At 36.7% G+C, this 25,415-nt stretch overlaps 2 non-coding genes and 2 pseudogenes across 2 annotated transcripts; 2 read left to right on the forward strand and 2 right to left on the reverse strand.

Moving 5' to 3' along the window:
• Nucleotides 1–25,415, reverse strand: part of LOC129473563 (uncharacterized) — a 687,223-nt pseudogene that overhangs the window by 479,864 nt on the left and 181,944 nt on the right.
• On the forward strand, nt 2,137–2,209 carry TRNAK-UUU (transfer RNA lysine (anticodon UUU)). The gene has a single exon. It is a non-coding gene; the product is annotated as a tRNA-Lys (tRNA).
• Nucleotides 4,152–4,223, forward strand: TRNAM-CAU (transfer RNA methionine (anticodon CAU)). Its single transcript has one exon. It is a non-coding gene; the product is annotated as a tRNA-Met (tRNA).
• Nucleotides 11,358–11,928, reverse strand: LOC134735743 (vomeronasal type-1 receptor 51-like; annotated as a pseudogene).

Below are 25,415 nucleotides of genomic sequence, written 5' to 3' on the forward strand. Positions count from 1 at the left end.
AAACCTTTGAGATTTTTGATAGCAGGTGGTTAAGATACTTGCTCGCTGAGGCAGAGGTGTTAACTCCATAGTTCCTCCAGTTCTTGTCAAGCAGGGTTTCCCGAGGGCTTCGCTTGCTGGGCTCCTCCTGGATTCTCTCTGTGGCTCCTCCTGGATTCTCTCTGTAGTTCCTCCTCTGAGCTCAAGGAAGATTTGAAGAAAGGACATCGAAGGTTAAATATTTGACAGATTGGAACTGCGTAGAGATGGAGGGACTGAAGACACCTGCTTCTTGAGGGGGCCAATTTTAAAGAGGCAGAAAAAGGGAGGAGTGAGTAAGAAGGAAGGAATGAAAAAGACTCAGGAAAACGACGAAACCATCTTCATGTTGGAAAAACTGTAAAAATTGAATGGAATGTTAGCAGTGCTCCCTATTTGTAAGCAGTTTGGCACAGTAGAAACCTGCTGGGCTCATGACCTCAGAGATTGAGACATCAAAACCATCCTGACCTACAGGCAACTTGGAGTTTAAATCTACTTCTGTATTTTCCCTAAAAGTCTGATAATCAAATCAGTGATGGCACTCCATGGAAAGATATCACTTGATAAATTTCTGGTAGTTGTTTGCCTATGACACATTGCCCCAGGCCTAAAAATTCTCTCCTCTCGAGCTTCCAACATGGAAACAATTGGGAATACTAAGTTAGAGCCTCCATCCGTCGAGGTGGACTTGCATATTGTGTACAATTTCATGGAGGAAGGGAGATGACAAATTCCACATTGACTTCCATTACACCTTTCAGTAAAGGGGCTTTAAAATTGTTATTTACCTATTATGTTTTGATTATGTACTAGCAGTAGATGCAAATATAACACAATCCAGAAAAACTATTTTTAACACACATTTCAGGTAACAGGAAATAACAATAGACTTCAATATTTATACCTATATTTGGTCCAAAGAAGTATCATAGAAGGATCAAGAAAAAAACTACAAAATGACATTTTACTAGGATAAAAATTCTATAAGAGACAGGGAATGGCACTATGAATGCAGAGAAATAAAGGATCCATGTAAAATCTTCCACAATTAAAGAGGTAGCACTGTTCACCTCTCTTTTAAAACGTTGTTGGTAAGTATTAAATTACTATGGTTTTTAGATTCCTATGATACAAGTCACTGTATCCTTCAGAAAAATTTAAACTTAATGAAAAATGTTAGATGTCCACTGAAAAAAATGTGGTAGGTATCACGTTTGTCAAAATTCTTTTAGACAGGCAAGAACACCCCAGATCAGTGAAAAGTACAAAGTAGGCCCATCGTAGTCACCACGACATTCTCTTCCTTTTTAATGACTTGCTTTTTTCTTGCGCCAAGAAAAAGATAATGGGAGATTTTATGAGATTTGTCAGGCTTTTACCATTGCTTTCCACTGGTTGCTTCCCACTTCTTTTTTTTTTTTTTTTTTTTTTGAGACGGAGTCTTGCTCTATCGCCCAAGCTGCAGTAGAGTGGTGCGATCTTGGCTCACTGCAACCTCTGCCCCCCGGGTTCAAGCAATCCTCCTGCCTCAGCCTCCTGAGTAGCTGGGATTACAGGCATGCGCCACCACGTCTGGCTACTTTGTGTGTGTGTGTGTGTGTGTGTGTTTTTAGTAGAGGCAGTTTCACCATATTGGCCAGGCCGGTCTCGAACTCGTGACCTCAGGTTATCCACCCGCTTTGGCCTCCCAAAGTGCTGGGATTACAGGCGTGAGCCACCGCTCCCGGCCAACTTCCCACTTCTCTTGTTTTTGTTTTTTAATTGTTTCTTTGTTCCTCTTTGTGTCTTTTTTGGTTATTTCTTGTTGCCCAGTAAATATGACAGTGCTGACAGATTTAACTAAACATTACATAAATATTTATTAGGAGCAATCAGTTGTTTTCTTGTTTATCTTTCTGTCCACGAACCACACAAATAAGAATTTGTTTTTTTTTTATGTTACTTACATTTCTTTTCTATCAACCTGAAGAAAACATAAAGGAATGGTGGTTGAATTGATCCTGTAGAACTTCTACTGAGTTACTCTTTTCGCATGTAAGAATCAGTGTATATTCCACTGAACTGTCATAATCATTGATCCTATTTGCAGAACTGTATGAAAAACCTCTTTAGGGAGCCTGGGTAGCTCAGTCGGTAGAGCATCAGACTTTTAATCTGAGGGTCCAGGGTTCAAGTCCCTGTCCAGGCGCTAACAACATGTTTTTTACTTGCTTAGTGTGAGGAAACATCAAGAAATCAGTTGAATTTGACCTTAGCCAGTAGCAAAGATTTGAGAACAGAGGGCTAGGTGAAGAGTTATCTTTTTTTTTGAGACGGAGTCTCACTCTGTAGCCCAAGCTGGAGTGCAGTGGCGCCATCTCAGCTCATTGCAACCTTCGCCTCTGGGGCTCAAGCGATTCTCCTGCCTCAGCCTCCCAAGTAGCTGGGACCACAAGCGTGCGCCACCATATCCGGTTAATATTTTTGTATTTTTAGTAGAGACGGGGTTTCGCCGTATTGCCCTAGGTGGTCTCCAACCCCTGAGCTCAGATGATCCACCCGCCTCGGCCTCCCAAAGTGCTGGGATTACAGGCATGAGACATCGCTCCTGGCCTGAGGAGTTCTTAAACATGACATCAAAAATAATTCGTGAAAGAAAAGTTGGTTAATTGTGTATGTGACTAGCAATTCGATGAGAGTCCTCGGGCTCCCCTTGGTAAAGTGCTCACCACTTTACCAAGGAAAATGAAAGAGGGCAGTCCTTCAGTCTTAGTGTGGAAAGGGAGATAGAGTAAATGAGAAAAAAAAAAAAAAAAAAAAAAGAGCATGCTAGCCTTAGCCCATGTTCCATCATCATCCAAAAGCTTACATTACTAATGATAAAAGATTTGCAATATTCCAGAATGACCCTGTCTAGCGTCATCATAAAGGAAGCTGCAAACGAGAGCTGGTGTTTAGGCACTTCCTAAAAGCTCTGTTCCCTGATTGATAGATATAAGCTACAAGAAGAGGAAGATCTTATCTTTATTAGTTTATTATTATTTTTTCGTGTTTTTGTTAAAACGGCCCCAAAAGGGATCCAATCGAAATTGTAGCTGTCATGTAATAATTTGAGCTATACATCAGGTTTATCCTCTTTATTTCAGGGGCACTCTTTTTGTTTTGTTTAAAATCTTGTTCCTTTGCAAGCAAATGAAAAAACTCTCATTTGATCATTACATATTTATACATGTATCGAAATATCACTCTATACCCCATATATACGTACAATACTTACTGTCAACTAAAAATCTTAAAATTACACTGTCACTAACAATTTCATAAAAGTCAGAAGTTAGAAGTTGTCAAGCTCATGATAATGGATACAAGTTTTGCAATATTCAAATTTTTGCTAGAAAGCCCCAATCTTATCATTGGTCACAAATACTGTCAGTTATTTTCCTTGAAGTGGCAGGCTCACTTGGTGAATTAAAAATTAAAAAAAAAATCAGTCTGTCAAATACCAAGTCTTAATAACCATAGCTTGTTAATTATTCTTTCTAATAAAAATGGTGTTTTCTGAAAAAGCCGCTAGTTATGCTTGTAACGGAATCAGTTGGAGGAGTGCTTTTTCGGGAGATAATATTGTGCTGAGGTATGCAACAGAAGTCCTTTATGTATACTTCCCATTTCGTCACACAGAACACACACAACTCGAGTTGAACTTTAATAAAATTAATCATTTTTACTGCATCAAGGGAAAAACATCTCTTCTACGATTGTCTATGAAATTTTTTGATAGAAACAAATAAGACTGTTAACACGATTCCTCTCCGGTGGCAGCCGCGTTCGCTCCACGACTGCCTGGATTCTACCCGAGAAGACTACGCCTAGTGTTTTGCTTGGCGCCCTCCTCCTAGGCTCGCTGTGATAAACGAGTGCTTGCTAAGAGGCTCAGACGATCTTTGGCAGGTTGGAAAAGCACAGATCTGGAGGTTATGGCCTGAGGCCATCTGATTATCGAGTAGCGAGTCTTCGACTTCCTTGGCAGAGATAGGGACAGTGTAAACGATCAGATACAAAATGAAATAACTAGAAAATGAAAATTTTGTCGGTACTGAAAGGTGATTTTGATGATTGAAATTAAGATCAGCGGTCTTCAAAAACTAGTTAGCAGAGTGGCGCAGCGGAAGCGTGCTGGGCCCATAACCCAGAGGTCGATGGATCGAAACCATCCTCTGCTATAAGTTTTACAGCTAAATACACACGCAAAAAGAAAAAAAAAAAAACAAGAACCAAGTGCCTAGGTTTTACGCGTTCAACCATTCCTGAAAACCGCATTTCTGCTCTGAGTTATGTGTACCTTTGAAATCTCACCATTCTCCCAAAAGTCACCTACTTCACTGAACCACACCGTCCTACATTGGAAAATTCTTTTCCTCCCAGTGTCAGACAAACAGAAGTATACACTCAGCTGAGATGCTTTTTTATTACTACGTTGTATGCGATTTCACCGTGGAGATGACAAGACCCACATTTACTTCTGTTAATTGCCAGGACATTCTCTTCCTTATTAATTATTTGCTTTAAAAAATATTTGACAACATATAATAACTTTATTGTTTTAAACTAGTTGCTCTCCACCTCTCTGCCTTTGTCATTAACTTTTGTTGTTTTTCTTGGTCACCAGAAAAGTCCTTTTTTGGGTGCCGAGGTTAAGTTCAATAACTATTTGCTGAAGGCAATCAGCTGGTTCCACCTCTTCAGTCTTGCCTTTTACAAATCGTAGGTAAATGAATAAGGACTGTTGTATTGATCTTATTTACATTAATCCTATATAGACCAGTTTGATTTCTTAGACTTAGTGCAAAATAAATAATAAATAAAAAACCAAGTAACAGCTCACTAGCAAATACAAGTAATGTTCAGAGTACATGAATACACTTCTGTTCAATGAATTGACTCCATGGAATTCAAACCACCTCCTTAGCTGTCTTTTCTGAGTTCAATAATTCATTTACAATACCAGTCAACATTAGTGATATGTGCTAAAATCATTTCTCATTATGAATAAGAATCTCTTCTTAGGACCTACGTGGCTTGGCTGGTACAATACCAGACTTTTACTTTGAGGGTAAAGGGGTCAACCTCTTGCCCAGATGTAGTGGCAGGCCGAGTGCAGTGGCTTACACCGGTAATCCCAACATTTTGGGAAGCGGAGGCAGGTGGATCACTTGAGGTCAGGAGTTCGAGACCAGTCTGGCCAACATGGTGAAACCCTGTCTCTACTAAAAATACAAAATTAGCCAGGTATGGTGGCACATGCCTGTAGTCCTTGCCACTCGGGAGGCTGAGGCATGAGAATCGCTAGAACCAGGGAGGCACAGGTTGCAGTGAGCCCAGATCATGCTACTGCACTCCAGCCTGGGCGACAAAAGCAAAACTCCATCTCAAAAAACAAAACAAAACAGATGTAGTGGTGTTTTCTGGTTTGTGCAGTAAGGTTTCTCTCTATGTATTTGAGTGGGCATACTTAAGAAACCATACCCAAAGTGTCTCATACATACTTGGATGTGATTTAAATGCTAAATTCTGGAACCCTTAGGCCCTTTTGGAAGGTGGTGAGTGTATTTTGTGAGAGAGACTGGGGTCATAGGTGGACAGAGGGCTATCTGGTAGGCAGCCTCTAAGATGACCCCCAATAATCTCTACCTCCTAATATTTTTGCCCTGGTGTAGTTCCCTATGTCCCGGGGTGGTCTTTGTGTCTAATGTAAGTGACAGATCTAGCTCTAGAGGGAAGCCAGTTACTATGCCACTAGCAGTCCTGTTTAATAGCCTATTTGGTGAGGGAGTGAGCCTTCCTGCCAACAACCACTAGGGAGATTGGAAGAAGATCCTCCAGACACAGTCAAGCCTTATGACGACTAGAGCCCTAGCCTGGCATCTTGATTGCAACTCCCAGGAGGAACCCCGAGCTGGAACTACCCAAGTACAACACATTGATTTTCTGAGTTACAGACACAGTAAGATAATAAATGTGTTGTTTTAAAGCACCACATTTGGAGTTATTTCTTACAGCAATTGATAAGCAATACAAATCTCAAATAAATTAAGTTTATAACTTAAGGCTCCCTGGACTATTCAGAAAATGCACTTCCATGATGCCGATCTACTGTAGGTCACCTTTGTGGCTTTGATTTATCAAGATGAAGATATTTTCTATTTCTTGTCTTTACTTGGTGCATTCCTAAGTGACAAGACTACTTTTCGGGCAGTTCACTAGAGATGATAGTTGAGTTTTCTCTCTAGATTATTATTAATCTGCATGTATGACACTGAGGACGTGTGGAGTGGTTCTCCATTTTCAGCAGGTCCTAGTGGCTTCAGTTTTGCTCAATGTAGAAGCTGCTAAAGCATAAGCCCAAATTTGCCTCCATGAGCAAGAGCTCTAAAAGCATAAACAACTGGGTGTTGTGGTGCTCTGCTTATCTGTGTTCTCATTTCCTTTTACATTTGTTTTACATGTCTCTTAGGTTTCTTTAATGTTTAATCACTTCGTTGTCTAAAACAAACTTTTAAAGAATTGATTTAGAACATATTTTAATAAAAGTACAAATCATATGGGTATAGGTAAATGAATTTTCACACAGGAAGCCTATGAGTAACCTCCATCTAGATCAAGAAATAAAATATTACCAGCACCTCAGAGACTCCCTTTATGCTGCCTTTCAGTTACTTTTGACTTCTTCCTCTAAGGTAACAACCATCCCAACTTCTAACAGCAGAGTTCACTTCTTCCTATCCTTACAACTTATGTAAATGGAGTTGTATTGTTTTCCCTCTTTTGTATTTGTTTTCTTTTACTCAATTATGCCTGTAAATTAATCATTGTTACTAAATGTAGCAGTAATTTCATTTTCATGGCAGTAGAATGTTCATTGTATTTTTACTACCCCATTTATTCTATTGTTGATGGACACTTACGCTGTTTCTATTTTGGGGCTATTACAAAAAAACATCAAAAAACAGGAACATTTTTGTATATGTCACAGTGCACAAATGTATTCATTTTGTTAGATTTATACACAGGAGTGAAATACTTTCACCTTTCACATTTACATTTAAAATCCATCGATATTAATTTTTGTTTATGTAATTTATAGGTCAAAACTTATTTTTCCCCATTTGATATCCAAAGAATGTAGTACAACATATCAAAAAGACCACCAATTCCCTCACTACTATACATTGTTATTTTTTTCATAAATTGTGTTTACAAATATTTGGTTCTGTTTCTGGATGCTGTATTTTGTTACACTGTTCTATTTTTATGTCATTATGAAAATTGCCTAACTTAATTATCATAGCATTATAATAAGCTTTGATATCTATCTATGTACATCCCCTCATTCTGTGCTATTCAAGGTAGACTTGGCTATTCTTGGATCTTTGCCTGGTTATAGAATGTTCAGAATGAGCTTGTCAATTTTCACAACAACAGTGTCTTTTAATTTAGTTGCATAGACTTTATAATTTATTTTAAGGAGAATTGTAATCTTTTATTCTTTCATTCAATTAATACAGTATATCGTCAGAATAATTTAGGTATGCATTACATTCTTTTGGCAACGTTTTATTGTTTTCTGAATAGAGGTACTTCACAGTTTTGTAAGAGTTATTTCTAGGTTGAAAATGTTTTTTGGAGCTATTGAAAATAATATCATTTTAAACATGTTATCGAGGCATAACATACATACATAAAACTCCACCTATAAGTGTAAACCTTGATGAAGTTTCACAAACTGAACACACTCATGTAAACAGCATCCACGGAATCAAATTATAATGTATTATTAATGTATTAAGGAGTGTAATCTCAGGGAGGCTATTTAGGGGAAGAAAGTGGGAAAAATTGATTGATCATGGCCAGACATGTTGGCTCATACCTGTAATCCCAGCACTTTAGGAGGCCGAAGTGGGAGGATCAGTTGAGCTCAGGAGTTCAGGACCAGCCTGGCGAACACAGTGATACCCATCTCTACTAAAAATACAAAAATTAGCTGGATGTGGTGGTGCACACCTGTAATCCCAGCTACTTGGGAGGCTGAGGCAGGAAAATCACTTGAACTGGGTAGGCAGAGCTTACAGTGAGCCAAGATCACGCCACTGCATTCCAGCCTAGGTGACGGAAAGACACATCTCAAAAAAAAAAAAAAATTATTCGTCAGCTACTATATCCAACTGATCAAAGTTTTGCTCCATAGAGTATTAATAGCCCTACATATAGAAGTTGTGCATGTGCAGATATCAAAGATCTCTCAGCAGCTCATGTTTCAACAGCAACAGAGAAGCCTTGTAGCAGAAGACGAGAAGTTCAACAGAGGTGAACAGTGAAGTCCTGTTGTTTTCTGCACTCAGAGGAAATTGGTTGCCATGACTATTGGGGTAAAATAAGTTGCAAGGTAAGATGGCAAGAGAATCAGAGGTGGCACATAAGATATATCTGATACCCAAGAGTATGCTTGTCTTACAAAATATTTTAGGAAGTGTTCCTTTCTCTCTGTTGCTTGAGAGTTTGTGCAAGATTCATGTTGTTTCATAAATATTTGGAAGAATTCACCTTTGAAGCAGTATAGGCCTGGAGTTTTCTCTGTAAGAAGGTTTTTAAATTACTGATTCATTTGTTTAATAGCGCTATTTAAATTTTCTATTACTTCCTGTATCAGTTTTTGTAACCTGTGTCTTCCTAGGAATTTTTTCATTTCATCTACATTTTCAAATGCATTGCCATGTTATTATTTATAATATTCTCTCATACACTTTTTACTGTGTGTAGGGATGTATAGTGATGTCCTTTTTTTATTTTTTAATTTTTATTTTACTTTATTTTTTGAGATGGTGTTTCACTCTTGTTGCCCAGGCTGGAGTGCAATGGCATGACCTCGGCTCACCGCAACGTCCGCCTCCTGGGTTCAAGCAGCTCTCCTGCCTCCGCCTCCAAAGTAGGTGGGATTACAGGCGTGAGACACCATGCCCAGCTAATTTTGTATTTTTAATGGAGACGGGGTTTTGCCATGTTGGCCAGGATGGTTTCAAACCCCTGACCTCAGGTGAGTCGCCTGCCTCGGCCTCCCAAAGTGCTGGGTTTATAGGCATGAGCCACCACGTCCAGCCTATTTATAATATTCTCTCGTATACTTTTTACTGTGTGCAGGGATGTGTAGTGATGTCCTATTTTTGTTTCTGATATTAGTAATTTATGTGAACTCTTATATATAAGAATATACCTAATCAGACTCGCTAGGTAGTTATCAATTTTGTTAATACTTTCAAGTAACCAGCCCTTGGCTTTGTTTATTTTCTTTATGTTTGTTTTCCATTTCATTTTTCTGCTTTTAACTCTCTTATTTTCTTCTTTTATGACCTATAACATTATGATTTCCTGTTCTTTCTAAAAGCCCTTAAAAGTTTATATTTTTTTAGCATTTTTTTAAATGTATTCAAGACTATACCTTTGTCACCTGAAAAATCATGAGATGTATAAATTTGGAAAGAATACTTTACTTTTTAATAGTTACAGCCTGTAAGCTGGCTATACTGACAGGTTGGAAAGTGTAGCTTCCAGCCAAAGCCAGAAGGAGACACTTTGAGGGAGGAGAGGTTGGGCAGGAGTTTTATGCTGAACAGGTTTGCTAAACATACATATTTAACAGGTTATAGGAGGAGTTATGAATATTTTTAAAGGGGGAATGTGCATATACATGGTAAGTAAACATGTAAGTTACATGTCACTTACGTTTACTATGTTACTATGGAGTTGAGACTTAATATTTAAAAAATTACAATTAGCCCCTATATGTCAAAAGGTGAAGCAGGGACACGGAGGTGAAGCAGGCACACAGAGTTAAAGCAGGGACATGAAGCAGCCTCTGTAAACTGGCCAGAACCAGTCTGTGGTTGGTGGTCTTTTTATTAGGAGAAGTTACTGAAACTAGTCTGTTGTCTTATCAAAGCTGTAGTTATGGCTTGTGAAACGGAGGGATCAGTTAGTCAGTGTTTGATGGATGGTGAGCTGTAACTTTTTTAAAAATATTATTTATCTTGAAGCCGGTGTTGTTTAGCTGTTAGAGAAAAAGGAAAAAAATTAACCTTGTGGCAATTAGAATACAGTTTATTTTTTAAGTGTATGGGTGTGTGACTTAACCCTTGTCTGGCGTGGCCTTAGGTCTTGTTTATAATTTGCTATCTTATTGCCACCAACAGTCCTTCTCTCCCTCTCTCTCTCTCTGTCTCTCTCTGTCTCTCTCTTTCTTTCTTTCGAGACAGAGTCTTGCTCTGTAGCCGAGGCTGCGGTAGCGCGTTCTCGGCTCACTGCAACCTCCACCTCCCGGGTTCAAGCGATTCTCCTGCTTCAGCCTCCTGAGGAGCTGGGATTACAGGCGTCCACCACCACGCCCGGCTAATACAAAGAGTTCATTTCATTAGTCTTATGATTTCTATTTTAACATTAATGCTGGTCAGTTGTGTCTAAACTACAAAATAGAGGAAGTATGACGAGGTGTACCTAACTTCCCATCCTGTAACCTCCCTATATTTGAATCCTTTGAAATTTGCATAATCATATGTCCATGTATCTGTTTAGAAACAGAAATAAATTGTGTTCCATGCCAAGCATCTTTTGGGAATCCATGAATCTAATCAACTCTATAAACCCACTGCAAAATTTGTGCAAATAAATGGTTTACAAATTTGAGAAATATACCAAGAAAGTATGGAAAAAAGAGCAAATATTGTTTATTTTAAACTTACACTGATGCGAAGTACTAATAAACATATAAGCCAATTCAGGAAATAAAAGATTACAAATGAAGGTGAAGTCATCTATATTCCCAACTCTTTTCACATCTTCTTCCAAACCCCTTAAAGATAACCACTACTTTGAATTTGATTTTTACCATGTCCTTACATTTCTTTATCTTTACTACATTAGAATTTGTATTGATATAACTTTTCATGTTTTTAGAATCTGTATGTATTTTACACTTTACGTATTCATCTGCAATGTGGACATTTATGCTTGAAGAAACTTTCATAGATTGAGTCACAGTGGATTATTTTTTCTCAAATTTTTGCCTAGGTGCAATCAGGACTAAATTTATTTTTTATTTTATTGCATATTGTTTCTCTTCAAGTATGACAGCCGAATGAATAAAAATTTCTTTTTGTTTTTCTTTTCTTTTTTTTCTTTTTCTTTTCTTTTCTTTTTTTCAGACAGGGTCTTGCTGTCTCCCAGGCTGGAGTTCAGTGGCATGATCTTGGCTCATTGCAGCCTGGACCTCCCAGGCCAAAGGTCTAAATTTCTAAACTCAGAAAAATTTAAAAACATATTCTCTTGTGGTTAAAATAATTTTTATCAGGATTCCTTTCATGCAATAGAAAGCTGTGTGGTAAGCAGGGGGAAATAATCATATTTAAAATGGCACAGGTTAATCCAGAAACTTTATTATCATAATTAATCGACATCAAAGTGCAGATAATTGGGTAGGAAGAGGAAACAAAACTAGTAATGTTCTCCAGGATTAAGCTGTTCTCATATATGGAGTTAATATAAGTGGAAAGATACACGTTAGTCCCATAAAAGAAAACAAAGCGGCTCACCAGCAAGAAGAAAATATGACTGGCTTCTGTTTCAGGAAAAGATTATGGAGAGAGACTGATACTGTGAATATGAAAGAACCATCTTTTGATGCCTTAAGAAAATAGTCACCATGTAGAAACTAGTCCAAATCATGAGGAACAAAAAGAGGAAACCTTGAGTAAATACGGCACTTCAAAATATCATTGCGTGGTAGTATATAAACTGTCTTGTTTTACAGTATATCAGAGAATATACAAGTCCAACATTAGTGGATTTGCTGGTGGCTACAGTGCTTATAATGACCCACATATTGATTAGCCTGTTGTTTATTTAGGAATAAATCAATAAGGGAAAAATTTATGGGGAGATTTGAGGTTTGAGCCATGCCCACTTGGAATGACAAGGACTGATAATAACAGCCTGAAATGTACTCAGGAGAGAAGAAGTACATACACAAATGCCCCGTGTCATTTTATAAATGTATAGCCCTGTTTCACAAGCAGTATCAACAAAAGTACTTCTAATTCCGAAGGATGACATTATATATGGAACACCCCTGATGATAACTGTTATAACATTAGCCAAAGTTAGGTGCATGAGAATCACATCTAAGGGGTTCTTCTGATGGGGCCGAAATAAGAAGATGTAAATATATGTAATGAATAGCAATAAGTTCCCCATGAGCCCAATACCAGTTTGAAAGACAAAATTCCCAGTGTTGTCTCACTTGAATACAAAATATTCACGGTTTTCTTGGATCTTTTGAGTGAAGCCAGCACAGCCTAAACAGCAGCATAAATATATTCCACATATGAAAGTCTAGCAATCACTGAATTCTTAGAAAGAAATTTCAGTTTGGGCATGAAAATTATCATGAACGCGGGACAAATCTATCATGAAAGAGGGACAAATACTCAACTATACGTGAATTCATTACATTTTTGTGGGATTTTCAGAGGCTGGATGCCATGTATTGTTCAAATATCTAGAGAACTGAGTAAGTTTACGTGGCAGTTGGGCTTTGCATACACATTTTTACCATTTGTTCTAGCCCATTTTTCAGGAGTAGTCTGTTCTATTTTAAAGACAATTTCCTATGTAATAAAAAACAATTTTATTTCAAATTCTAGTATTGTATTTTAATTATAAACTTATAACTTGAAATATTTTGTACTTTTTTATACACATGTAATATTTATAACCTATAAATAGCAATATATGAATATGAATCCACTTTTCAGAGCGCTAATTGTACCACACTTATTTTATGAATAATGAAATGTGTTTATAGAATATGGTTAACTACTGAGTAATTTCTGTCATTAAATGCTAAGTTTGCTTGTTCTGAAGAACTTTCTTTGCTTAGGAAGCGTATTTAATATTTTTACAAATGTAGTAAAGGTTTAATTGAAGTTGACAAAGTGATCAAATGTAATAAGGTATTAAATCAATTTACTTTCCAGTTAGCCAACATGGTTGATGAAGTCTTTTTCATTTAACAGATAAACAGCCCTTCTCCTGACACTGAATTACCATCTAGTTATTACATAACTTTTTATGTTTCCTTATAGCAAAGTATATTATAAACTTGGTCTCCAGCTTGCCCTGCAGTATTCAGAATACTGTACACGTGCACACACATCCTATTGATTCTGTTTCTCTGGAGACCTCACACTTAGACACCAAGGAAGTGGAAATGCAACCTGCATGCCCAGGGCCAGGTGCATCCCCAGAAAGTCCTACGAGTACCCTGATTGATCTTTGGAGTCCAAGCAAGCAGAAGATGATAGCTAAGGCAGAGTTGCAGGTGGCCTGGCTTAGAGATAAGGAGTACACCAGCTCAGAGCCCATCTGCAAAGACCAGAGTGTTGGTTTTTTTCTCCCTCTAGGTATTTATGAAAATCTTTGTCAAGTCACTGGCTGACTGCTAAGGTAACAGAACTTCAGTGACAACACATGACAAGGAATGTAGTCTTTGCAAAAATAGTTTGCGAAACTCAGTAAAGAAACAGATGACTGAAATCCTCAAACATCAAAAATAACTATAGCAAACCCTGTGGAGGAGAAAACATCTAATATCCAGAGTTTCCAGATTATAATATTCAAAATGTCCACTTTTCAACAAAAAACTACAGGGCATAAAGAAACAGAAATATGTGGCTCATTCACAGGGAAAAAAAGAAATGGAGAGAAACTATCCCTGAGGAAGCCCAGACATTGGGTTTGCTAGATAAAGACTTTAAATCAACTGTCTTAAATATGCTCAAAGAGCTAAAGGAAACCATGAACAAAGAAATAAATGAAACCAAAAGAATGGTGTATAAACAAGTAAAGAGAATATAAACATATAAAAAGAATAAAAAGATAGAATGTTAAAATGGAACCAAATAGAAATTATAGAGTTGAGAAGTATCATGGTTTAAAAATTTACTAGAGGTGCTCAACAGCAGATATGAGGATGCAAAAGAAGGAACCATTGAGCTTGGAGATAGGACAATTGAAAATATCCAGTCTGCTCATGCCTGCAATCCCAGCACTTTGGGAGGCAGAGAAAGGCAGGCCGCTTGAGCCCAGGAGTTCAAGACCAGCCTGACTAATATGGTGAAACCCCGTCTCTACTAAAAATACAAAAATTAGCCATGCGTGGTGGCGCGTGCCTGCAGTCCCAGCTTCTCAGGTGGCTGAGGCAGGAGAATTGTTTGAACTAGGGAGATGGAAGTTGCAGTGAGCCAAGATCATGCCACTGCGCTCCGGCCTGGGCGACAGCAAGACTATGTCTCAAAAAATAAAATAAAAAAAGTCTTCACAATCTTGTGGTAAGAAAAATTTTCTTAGGACGTAGAAAACACTAACAATAAAAAAATGTTAAATACAATTTCATTAAAATTAAAATCTGCTCTTCAAAAAACACCATTAATAAGATGAAAAAGGACAGCCAAAAACTGGTAGAAAATATCTGTAATACATATATCTGAAAATGAACTTGTATCTAGGCTATATAATTTACCTCACAACATCACAACAACATAATACCTATAAAATAAGGAGCAGCTGGGCGTGGTGGCTCACGCCTGTAATCCCAGCACTTTGGGAGGCCGAGGCAGGCAGATCACAAGGTCAAGAGATCAAGACCATCCTGGCCAACATGGTGAAACCCTGTCTCTACTAAAAATACAAAAATTAGCTGGCCGTGGTGGCATGTGCCTCTAGTCTCAGCTACTTGGGAGGCTGAGGCAGGAGAATCACTTGAACCTGGGAGGCAGAGGTTGCAGTGAGCCGAGATCACACCACTGCACTCCAGCCTGGTAAAAGAGCGAAACTCCGTCTCAAAAATAATAATAATAATAATAAGAAGAAGAAGAAGAAGGAGCAAAAGATTTCAATACTTCATAAAATAAGATTAATGAATGGCCGATAAAGCATTCAATAATGAATGCTCAACATCTTTATTCATTAGGCTAATGTAAATTAAAAACACTGTGAGATGCCACCACACACCCACTAGACTGGTTAAAGTTATTAAAGTTAACATACTGAAAATACCGAGTGTTGGCAAGGATGTGTAGCAACTAAAACTTTTAAGTTCCTGGTGAGAATGTAAAGTTGTTCAAATACTTTGGAAATCATTGGACAGCTTTTATGTGTTTGAAGACATGCCCAAAGAACTGTATCCTAATTTTCATAGCAGCTTTTTTTGAAATAGTTGAAAACTGGAAACGACCTAAATGTCCGTTAATGTGTGAATGAATAAATAATGATATGTTCATATAATGGACTATTACTCAACAATAAAATGAAATGCACCACTGATATATACAACAATGTGGATGAATCTGAAGAACATTACTCTGAATAAAAGAAGACAGGTACAGCCGAGTGCAGTGGCTCACGCCTATAATCCCAGCACTTAGGGAGACCAAGGCGGGGGAATCACTTGAGGTCAGGAGTTCGAGACCAGCCTGGCCAATATAGTGAACCCCCATCTCTACTAAAAATTAAAAAATTAGCCAGGCATGGTGGTGTGCACCTGTAATCCCAGCTACTTAGGAGGCTAAGGCAGGAGAATCGCTTGAACCCAGGAGGTGGAGGTTGCTGTGAGCTGAGATCGTGCCACTGCATTCCAGCCTGGGCGACAGAGTGTCTCAAAAACACAAAACAAAACAAAACAAAACAAAACAGAAAGAAAGAAGCCAGACAGAAAAGAAAAGTTACTCTATTCTCCATTTATAATAAATCTTATGAGTCACAACTAATGTAATAGAAATTAGAGCCATTGGTTGACTGGGCCCAGGTCGTGGGTGCACTGATTGCAAAAGAACATGTGGGAAATTTGGGGAGAAGAAAATGTTCTGATTGAGGTGGTTGTGACATTGTGTGTGTGTGTTGTGTGTGTGTCAAAATGATGAAACTGTACAACTTAAAATGACTCTTTTGTACATAAGTTATACCTCAATAAAGTTTATGCACACACATACACAAAACAAGAAAAATAGGATTAGTAAGATAGAAAATTCAGAGTATATTGAATTAAATAGAAAGAAGATTAAAAATATATTAGATGCAACAAACAACAAAAACAGAAGAGAGAAAAAGTAGGTAAAGAAGGAATAAAGTGAAGAATTAGTATTAATAAAAAGAAAATCAAAAAGAGGAAATATTAAAAAGAAAAATAATTAAATTACTGAAAGATAAGAAAAGTATTGGTGATGGCTAAAATACAGAAAAGTTGTGAACACACTTTTAGAATAAACAGCAACCAATAAGTGAGTCAGAGAAAGTACTTGAAGAGGAGAGAAAGGTTATAAATTAATATCCAGATACGCAGAGAAAGAGGAAAGAGAACACAAATATATATAATTAGTATGGCATTTTATTTACAGCATGTTATGTAAAATCCTACAAAGGAAAGTTTGGGAAGAAGAAAGTAAAGTAATAAACCAATATGAAAATAGCAATGTTTACAAAAGGAAAATGATTTTACTTTAAGACAATCTAAAATATCAAAGAGTTTAAAAAAATAGAAAAATTAAGCAAAGACATCAAGGAGGGAAAATATATTTTTTAAAATAATACCTGAATTGTTAAATATATTTCTAAATCATCGATACTAAAAATTAAAAGAATAATTAAAAGCAGTGTTAAAATAAAATCAGAAATGTTGTTTAACAGAAGAGGATTTAAAAAGAATATAAACCTGAGGTCAGGAGTTCAAGACCAGCCTGGCCAACATGATGAAATCCCATCTTTACTAAAAATACAAAAATCAGCCGGGCGTGGTGGCACACGCCTGTAATTCCAGCTATGCCGGAGGCTGAGGCAGGAGAATCGCTTGAACCCGGGAGGCGCAGGTTGCAGTGAGCCGAGATCGCGTCATTGCACTCCAGCCTGGGTGACAAGAGCAAGACTCCATCTCAAAATATAAAATAAAATATAAAAAGAATATAAAACGTTTTCAACTTAAATATAAAGATGACTTTTAAAAGAATATAAAACATTTAATAAAATAAGACAATATGCATAGAGAGGGAATAGAAATTGAGAGGGAGCAGTAGAAAGAGAAAAAGAATGAAGAGAGAGAAAAAAGAAAAATAAGATATGAAAATCAGTGAAAAGAAAGCGTACAATAAGAAATAGACACTATAGGCCGGGCGCAGTGGCTCACGCCTGTAATCCCAGCACTTTGGGAGGCCAAGGCGGGCGGATCACGAGGTCAGGGTATCGAGACCATCCTGGCTAAAGCGGTGAAACCCCGTCTCTACTAAAAATACAAAAAATTGGCCAGGCGTAGTGGCGGGCGCCTGTAGTCCCAGCTACTCAGGAGGCTGAGGCAGGAGAATGGCGTGAACCGGGGAGGCAGAGCTTGCAGTGAGCCGAGATTATGCCACTGCACTCCAGTCTGGGCGACAGAGCGAGACTCTGTCTCAAAAATAAATAAAAATAAATAAAAAAGAAGTAGACACTATAGTAATGAAAGAAACAATACTAAAAGAAGATACAGAATGAGAAAAAAGAATGCTAGAATTTGGAGAGTTTTGTGTAAAAAATTGTAAAAGGACACCAAAAGAATAAAAGTCATACAAATCCACTTCTGAAGTTAGAGAAACGCAAAACCACCTGAGGAATGTTGTGAGCTTTAATCATAGAAAGAAGAGCTTTAGAGAGAAGTGGTTGTAAGAAAAAAATATAAAATATCTGGAAACTATGCAAAGCATTTCAAATATAAATTTGAAAGCATTTCAAATGTGAAAACATCGACCAATACAATATAAAGTAGAGAAAAATAAGGGAAGTTATAACAGTAAAGAAGAAGAGGTTATCCAGAAAGGAGCAGTAAAGAGAAATCCATAACTGGATTTTTAAAAAATTACTTAAGGTATAAAGTATAGAGAAAAAGGATGGTAGAATAAAAATGCCAAGGAGATGTAACACATGAAATTAACTAAAGCTTGATTAAATAATATCAAAATAGTATATAAAGTATGGGGAGAATTTAAAAAATAAAGAATATCAAAGTAGAAAATGAAATATATGGAGAAAGAATACAAAGATAAGGTTACTTATTTAATAAATACTTGCTGAGCACTTATGCGTCAAGCAATGTTCGAACACTTTACAGATACTTAACATAACTAACTCTCACAAAATCCTGTGAGGTAGGTAAAATTATTATTCCAAACTTACAGATGAGGACAAGAAGAGATTGAGTAACTTGCCCAGGTTCTCATAGCTCATATGTTGCAAAATTGTACTTGACCCAGGTAGTGGAGCCCATCCTGTTAACCACTACTGAGAAAATAAGTAGCAGAGAAGAAAAAGAAAAATGAAAGAAGAGAGAAAAAAATTTAAAAAAGAACAAAAAGGTAAAGAGTCAGTATTTGGTAACCAAAACTAATGAAATAAGACTGAAATAGAGGAAGGAAAATACAAAGGTTGAATTACATTAATTTCAGAAGAGAAAGAATAGGAGTTGTACTGGCTATTAAATTTGGGGGGACCAATGCAAAATGAAAACACAAGGGGCCTCTCATTAATAAATTACTAAGAATTTCAAGACAACGACAGCAGAACATTAAATCACGTATGGGGCCCTTCTATACATGGAGAAATAAGACAAGGAAAAGCTTTCAAGAATCCTTAAACCTCCTTGGAATTCTCAGAGCAGGGGCCTTTGAAGAATATTTACCACAGGAGATTTCTGCTGCCCACAACTGCAGGCAGATGCTCTCGTGCTGTGGCAGAGGCCAAGCCTGCCTCTTTCAATTATAGGGAAGGCTCATCTGCATTTTGACTTGTCATCCTTAGTGCACCTGCCTTTGTGGAGGGTGGATTGCTCTGATGTGTCCAGAGAAGCTGCAAATAGGTCTTCCAGATGCCAAGTATCATCATGGTGAATTTATTAGAATTATTAACTGAAGGTGCAAAGCCACCACCTGGAAACACACACTTTTTCCTGCCTGAACAATGCAATAGAATACTCTGCTGCATTCCCCACGGATCTAGGACTGTGATGGGAGAAATTAATCAGTTTAATTTCACTCAGCCAAAAATTACCACGAGTTTTGCTATTGCTTAGGCCTTGTTGCATCTTCCCAGAGAATATTTTTTCCCTTAAGATTCTGCTATGACTTTTTTCATTTGGAGCGAGTTTATATTTCTGAAGTTTCCTTAAAAAGCAAACTTAATACTGTTCTGTTTAATGAGTCAATTCAATTTTTAATTGAATTCTCAGTACCTGTATTAGTTGGTATGTACAAAGTGATTTTCCTAAGATTTAAAATTTTTACTGTATTTTCATTGCTTCCAATAACTTGTGTTAAATATTATGAAGTATATTTTACTGTGAAAATTTGAATGTACACTCAAATGACATACACACAAAAATGCAATATATAAAAGTAGAAATACTTTTTTGCAAATACAAATTTACCCAATAAAACTGAAGAAATAAAATATTGCCAATACTTTGAAACCCTAAATCTGCCCTTCCCAATCCTATCTTCCTTTCTTCCTCTGCAGAATCATTGTTTTATATTTATCATTCTTTTTGCTGCTCTCAATTGATTTGCCACATATCTATGCATTATGAGAGAATATGTTAAGTTTGCATGTTTCTGAACTTTATATTAATGTTGTTCACACTTCTACATTCTGCTTTGTGAAGCTGGGGCTGGGACTGCAAACCTCACCCTGTACCCTTTCTTAGACTGTGGCAGTGGAGGACTCTAGAAGGACACTGGAAAGCTGGAAAAGAGAGAAGAAATTCTCAATTCTGTTGTTCTCTTCTTGTTGGCATCATCCCAGCAGCACTTCACTCTGTAATAGCAGTAAGTTCCAGCAGCAATTAGTTCACGTTTTCAGGGTTGTTTTCCACACTCCCAGAACTAGCCTCATCATATCCTCTCAGAGATCACAGCACCAGCTGGCCAGTGACACCTCCTCAGAGATATGGCTTCAGCACTGAGTCCCTTTCTCTAAGCTTCTAGCTTCTAATAACCCCACCTCTTGCACGTGTGTTTCCTCAGCTCTTGGGGTGATAGCTGTTTCTTGCTGTTACTACTGTTCCTTTTTGCCTTTTTAGTCTTCCAATACCCATTTTACCAATTCCATCTAATAATCCTGTTAAAATAATCAGTGTGATCTCTGTTTTCCCTACTTGATACTAATACACCTCATGTGTATGAATCAAAAGACAAAATTTATTTTCCAGTTTTTGAACTTTATATATATATACACTCTTTTTATTCTTTGCCTGCCTTCTTTTGCACAACTTTTGGTTTGTGATATTCATCCATGTTATTGAATGTACCTGGAGACCATTCACTTTACATTGTGGTATTGTATTCCCCTGCACAGGTATATCACAATTAAATTATCTGGTGTTCGGTTTTGTGAATACACATTCAGATACCTTCCAGATTTTTTATATTCTAAGTAATACTGCTATAAACATTCATGCATTTGCCTTGTAGTACAAATGTATAAGCTTTCTATAAGGCGGTGGTTTCCCAAATATTGGGTTTTATAGTTTTAGCTCTTATATTTAGCTCTTTAATCCATTGAGTCAATTTTTGTATATGGTGTGAGATAAGTGTCAAACTTTGCTGTTTTGCACATGTCTATCAATTTGTCCCGGCGCCATTTGTTGGAAAGACTGTTCTTTTCCCACTGAATAGTCTTGGACTCTTGGAAAAAGTCAGTTGACCATAGACATATGGGTTTATTTCTGGCCTCTCAACTGCAGATTCCATTCATCTATATGTTTATTCTTATGGCAGTACAACATTGTTTTAATTACTGTTGCTGTATAGTAAATTTTGAAATCAGGAAGTGTGAGTCTTTCAACTTTGTTCTAGTTTTTCAAGGGCTCCATGCAATTGTAGATGCATTTTTAGGGTTGAAGAAATTCCCTTCTATTTCTTGTTTGTTGAGACTTTTTAACATGAAAGAGAGTTTAATTTTGTCAGATGCCTTTCTTCATCTTTTGAGATGATCATGTGGTTTTTTTTTATTCTGTTGACGTGGTGTATCACATTAACTGGTTTTCAGAATTTAAAACAATCTTGCACTTCTGGGATAAATCCTACTTGGTGATGATATCTAATTCTTTTTATATGTTGTTGGACTCATCTTGCTGATGTTTTGTTCAGTATTTTTATGTCTGTATTCATAAGAAATATTGGTCTGTAGTTTTTTCTTATGATGGCTTTGCCTGGTTTTGGCATAAGGATACTGGTACTGGCCTCGTAGAATGAATTGAGAAGTGTTCCCTCCTCTTCTGTTTTTTTGGAAGAGTTTGTGAAGAGTTGGTATTAATTCTTTTAAATGTTTGGTAGAATTCAACACTGAAGCCGTCTAAGTCTGGACATTTATTTGTATATAGTTTTTTTATTACTAATTTATCTCTTTATTTATTATAGGTCTATTCAGATTGTCTATTTCTTCTTGAGTCAGTTTCAGTGGTTTGCGTCATTACAGGGATTTGTCTATTCCATCTAAGTTATCTAATGTTTTGGCATACAGTTTTTTGCAGCATTCCTTTATAGTCTTTTTATTTCTATATAGTTAGTAGTAATGTTCACTCTTTCATTTTGGATTCCAATAATTTCAGTTCTCTTTTTTTCTTAGTCAGTCTAGCTAAAGGTTTGTTAATTTTGTTGATCTTTTTGAAGAGCTTGTTTTTCATTTCATTGATTTTCTTTACATTTTTCTATTATTAACTTCATTAATTTCACTGTTATCCTGAATTTTGCTTCTGTTTAGTTTGGTCTTCTTCAGTGTCTTAAGGTAAAAACTTAGTTTACTCATTTGATATCTTTCTTCTTTTTGAATTTGGGCATTTATAACTATAAATTTTCCTCTAAACACTAGTTTACCTGACTCCCATAAGTTTTGGTATGTTGTTTCTTTATTTTCATTTATCTCAAGTATTTTCAAATTTATCTTAATATTTCTTCTTTAACCCACTGGCTATTTAGAAATTTAATTTCCACATATTTGTGGATTTTTAAATTTCTCTCTGTGTTTGATTTCTGATTTCATTCCATTGCGATCAGACAAACATACTTTGCATTATTTCTATCCTTTTCAATTTATTTGGATTTGTTTTATGACCTAGCATAGGATCTATCTCAGAGAATGTTCCATATGCTCTTGAGAAGAATGTACATTCTGCTGCTCTTTAATGGAGATTCTATAAATATTTGTTAGGTCTAGTTGGTTTATAGCATTCTTCAAGTCTTGTATTTCCCTACTCATCTATTTCTTAGTCGTTCCATTCATTACTGAAAGTGGGGCACTGAGGACTCCAACTATTATTTTTGCATTGTATATTTTTCTCTTCATTTCTGTCACTTTTGTCTTTATGTATTTTGGTGCTCTGATTAATTGCATAGATTTTTATAATTGTGATATCTTCCTGATGGATTAGCCCTTTTTGTCCTTATTTGTCCCTAGTAGCATTATTTGTTTTAAAGTCTACTTTGCCTATTCGTATAGCCATTACAGGTTTTTTTGGATGAAGTTTGCATGACATATGTTTTCCATCCTTTTACTTTCAATTTACTTGTATCTTTAAATGTAAATGGTGTCTTCTCTAGACAAAAGATAGCTGAATACTGTTTCTTTATCCACGCTGACAGTCTCTGGCTTTTGATTGAATTGCTTAATATATTTACATATAACATTATTATTACTGATATATTTGGATTTGTCTGGTATTTAACTTTTTATTTTCTGTATGTCTCATGCTTTTTTGGTTCTTCCTTTCCTCCTATATTCCATTTTTGCATTAAGTAAATATTTTATACTGTAGCATTTAATTTCTTTGATGATTTTTCCACTATAAATTTTGAATTATTTCTTCAGAGAAAATAATTCAATAATTCCTAGGTCTTATTTGTCATATACCTTATCAGAACACTTTCAGATTTATACTAACTTAATTCCAGTGAGATATAAAAATCTCACTCCCATATAGCTCTTTCTCCTATTTCTCCCTTTTAATCATATTATTGTTATACATATTACAACTATAAATATTACAAACCTAACATTATTACAATTATTACTTCATATAATTTTATGTGTTTTGAATAAGCTGAGAGAAACAAAAGGAAAAAAATGTGTGTGTGTATATATATATATATAGCTTATTCTATATTAATCTTGTTATTTATCATTTCTGGTTTCTTTATTTATTCCTATAAATTTGTCTTATTATCAGGAGTTATTTCCTTAGCCCAGTGCCCCTTTCTTCTCACCCACCTCCTTTGTGCTGTTATTAGCAGATATATTACATTTCTATATGCTATAAGCCCCCAGATACATAATACGCATATTGTTTTGTACAATTAATTTTTGAATCAGTTAAGATAAGAACACTTTTATACTGTCTTTTATAATTACGTGATTACCTTTACCAGTGCTCTTGTTTTAAATGTGTATTTGAATTACCAAATGGTGTCACCTTCAGTCTGAAGAATTTCTTTTAGTATTTCTAAGGCAGGTCTTCTAACAACAAATTCTCTCAGTTTTTGTTTATGTGGGAATGTCCTTATTTTGCTTTCATTTTTGAAAGGTAGCTTTGTTAGATATAGAACTTTGGGCTGACAGTATTTTTTTGTTGAACACTGAATATCTTTTCCCACTGCCTCTGGCCTCCATTGTTTCACATGAGAAGTCATTGTTAATTTGTTTAGGGTTCTTCTGTAAGTGATGAATCATTTTTCTCTTGTTACTTTCAAGATTTTCTCTTTGTGGTTGTCTTTCAGCTCTTTTACTTGACATGTCTGTTTGTAGAACTCTTTGTATAATCCTACGTAGAATTTGTTGAGCTTTCTGGACATATAGATTAATGTTTTTCAATTAGATTGGGAAGTTTTCAGCCACTCTCTTTGACAATTTTTTCTACTCCTTTCTCTCTCTCCTTTCTGAGTGCTTTCATTTTGTGTATGTTGGTGTGCTTAATGGTATCCCACGTTTCTTTACCATCTCTCCTGCAGCCACTGTTGCACTCTGTTTGCTATCTCTATTGTTTTGCCTCTTCCAGGTTGTCATACATTTGAAGTCATCTGTAGCCTTTTCAGATGGTTCCATTCACTTAGCAATATGGATTTTATGTTCCTCTATATCTCTTCATGACTTGATAGTGCATTTCTTTTTAGTGTTGAATAATATTCCATTGTATGGTTATGCCATAGTTTATTCATTTGCCTGTTGAAGGACTTCTTGGTTGCTTCCAATTTTTGGCATCTATGAATAAAATTTCTATAAACATTCACTTGCAGGTCCTTATGTGGACACTCACTTTAAGCTCATTTGGATAAACACGTGGATTGTGGTGGTTGAAGTGTATTTTAAGACTGTGTTTTAGCTTTGTAAGAAATTGCCACACTCTCCTCCAAAGTGGCTGTACCATTTTGCATTCTCATCAGTAATGAATGAGAGTACTTGTTGCTCCACCTCCTCCTTAGCATGTGGTGTTTTGCATTTTAGCCAATTGAATAGGTGTGTAGTAATATCTTACTGATGTTTAATTTTGCAATTATAGTATCTTACTGATGTTTAAATTGCAATCAGTAGCATTTACTGATGTTTAGTTATATATAGCTAAATACTGACATATAGCATAGGTCAATGATGTTTGGCATCTTTTTATACTGTTTACCATCTGTATATCTTCTTTGACGGGGTTTCTGTTTAAATATTTTGCCCATTAATTTTTTACCTTATTATGAGTTTTAACATTCTATGTATATTTTGTATACCAGTGCTTCAGCAGATGCATACGTATTATGCAAATATTTTCTCCAGTCTGTGGCGTGTCTTTTCATTTTCTTAACAGTGTCTTTCACAGAGCAGAACAGAACAGGAGGTGGCCTGAGCAAGGGACTGAGCCAAGTGCTTGTGGAGGGCTCAGGTTCTGGGCCGTAAGACGCGATTTCCCTTTCGCCCACTCCGGATCTCTGAGGCCACTCCTGACAGCAATCGCCATGAGTTCTCCAAGTGAGAATAGGAAGGAAACCTGGATTCGGCCGCTGGGAGACACAGGTGGATCTCAAAGGTGGCTGTGCGGCAAATGACTGACACCTACTGGCGGCGTCAAGAGCTGCAGAAAAGCAGAAGCGCTGGAATCCTCAATCAGCTGCCTTCCCGACTGCTAGTGCCACAAATGCCATCCGGGCGGCACAGATCCACTGGTCCAGATCTCCAGTCCTGCGCACCTGCGAAAGCCGCCCGCACTCACCCCGCGGGGCGCGCTTAGTGCTCCCCACTCAGACTCAGGGGATCCCCGCGGG

Source organism: Symphalangus syndactylus, chromosome 23 (assembly GCF_028878055.3).
Source record: "Symphalangus syndactylus isolate Jambi chromosome 23, NHGRI_mSymSyn1-v2.1_pri, whole genome shotgun sequence".
NCBI lineage: Eukaryota > Metazoa > Chordata > Mammalia > Primates > Hylobatidae > Symphalangus > Symphalangus syndactylus.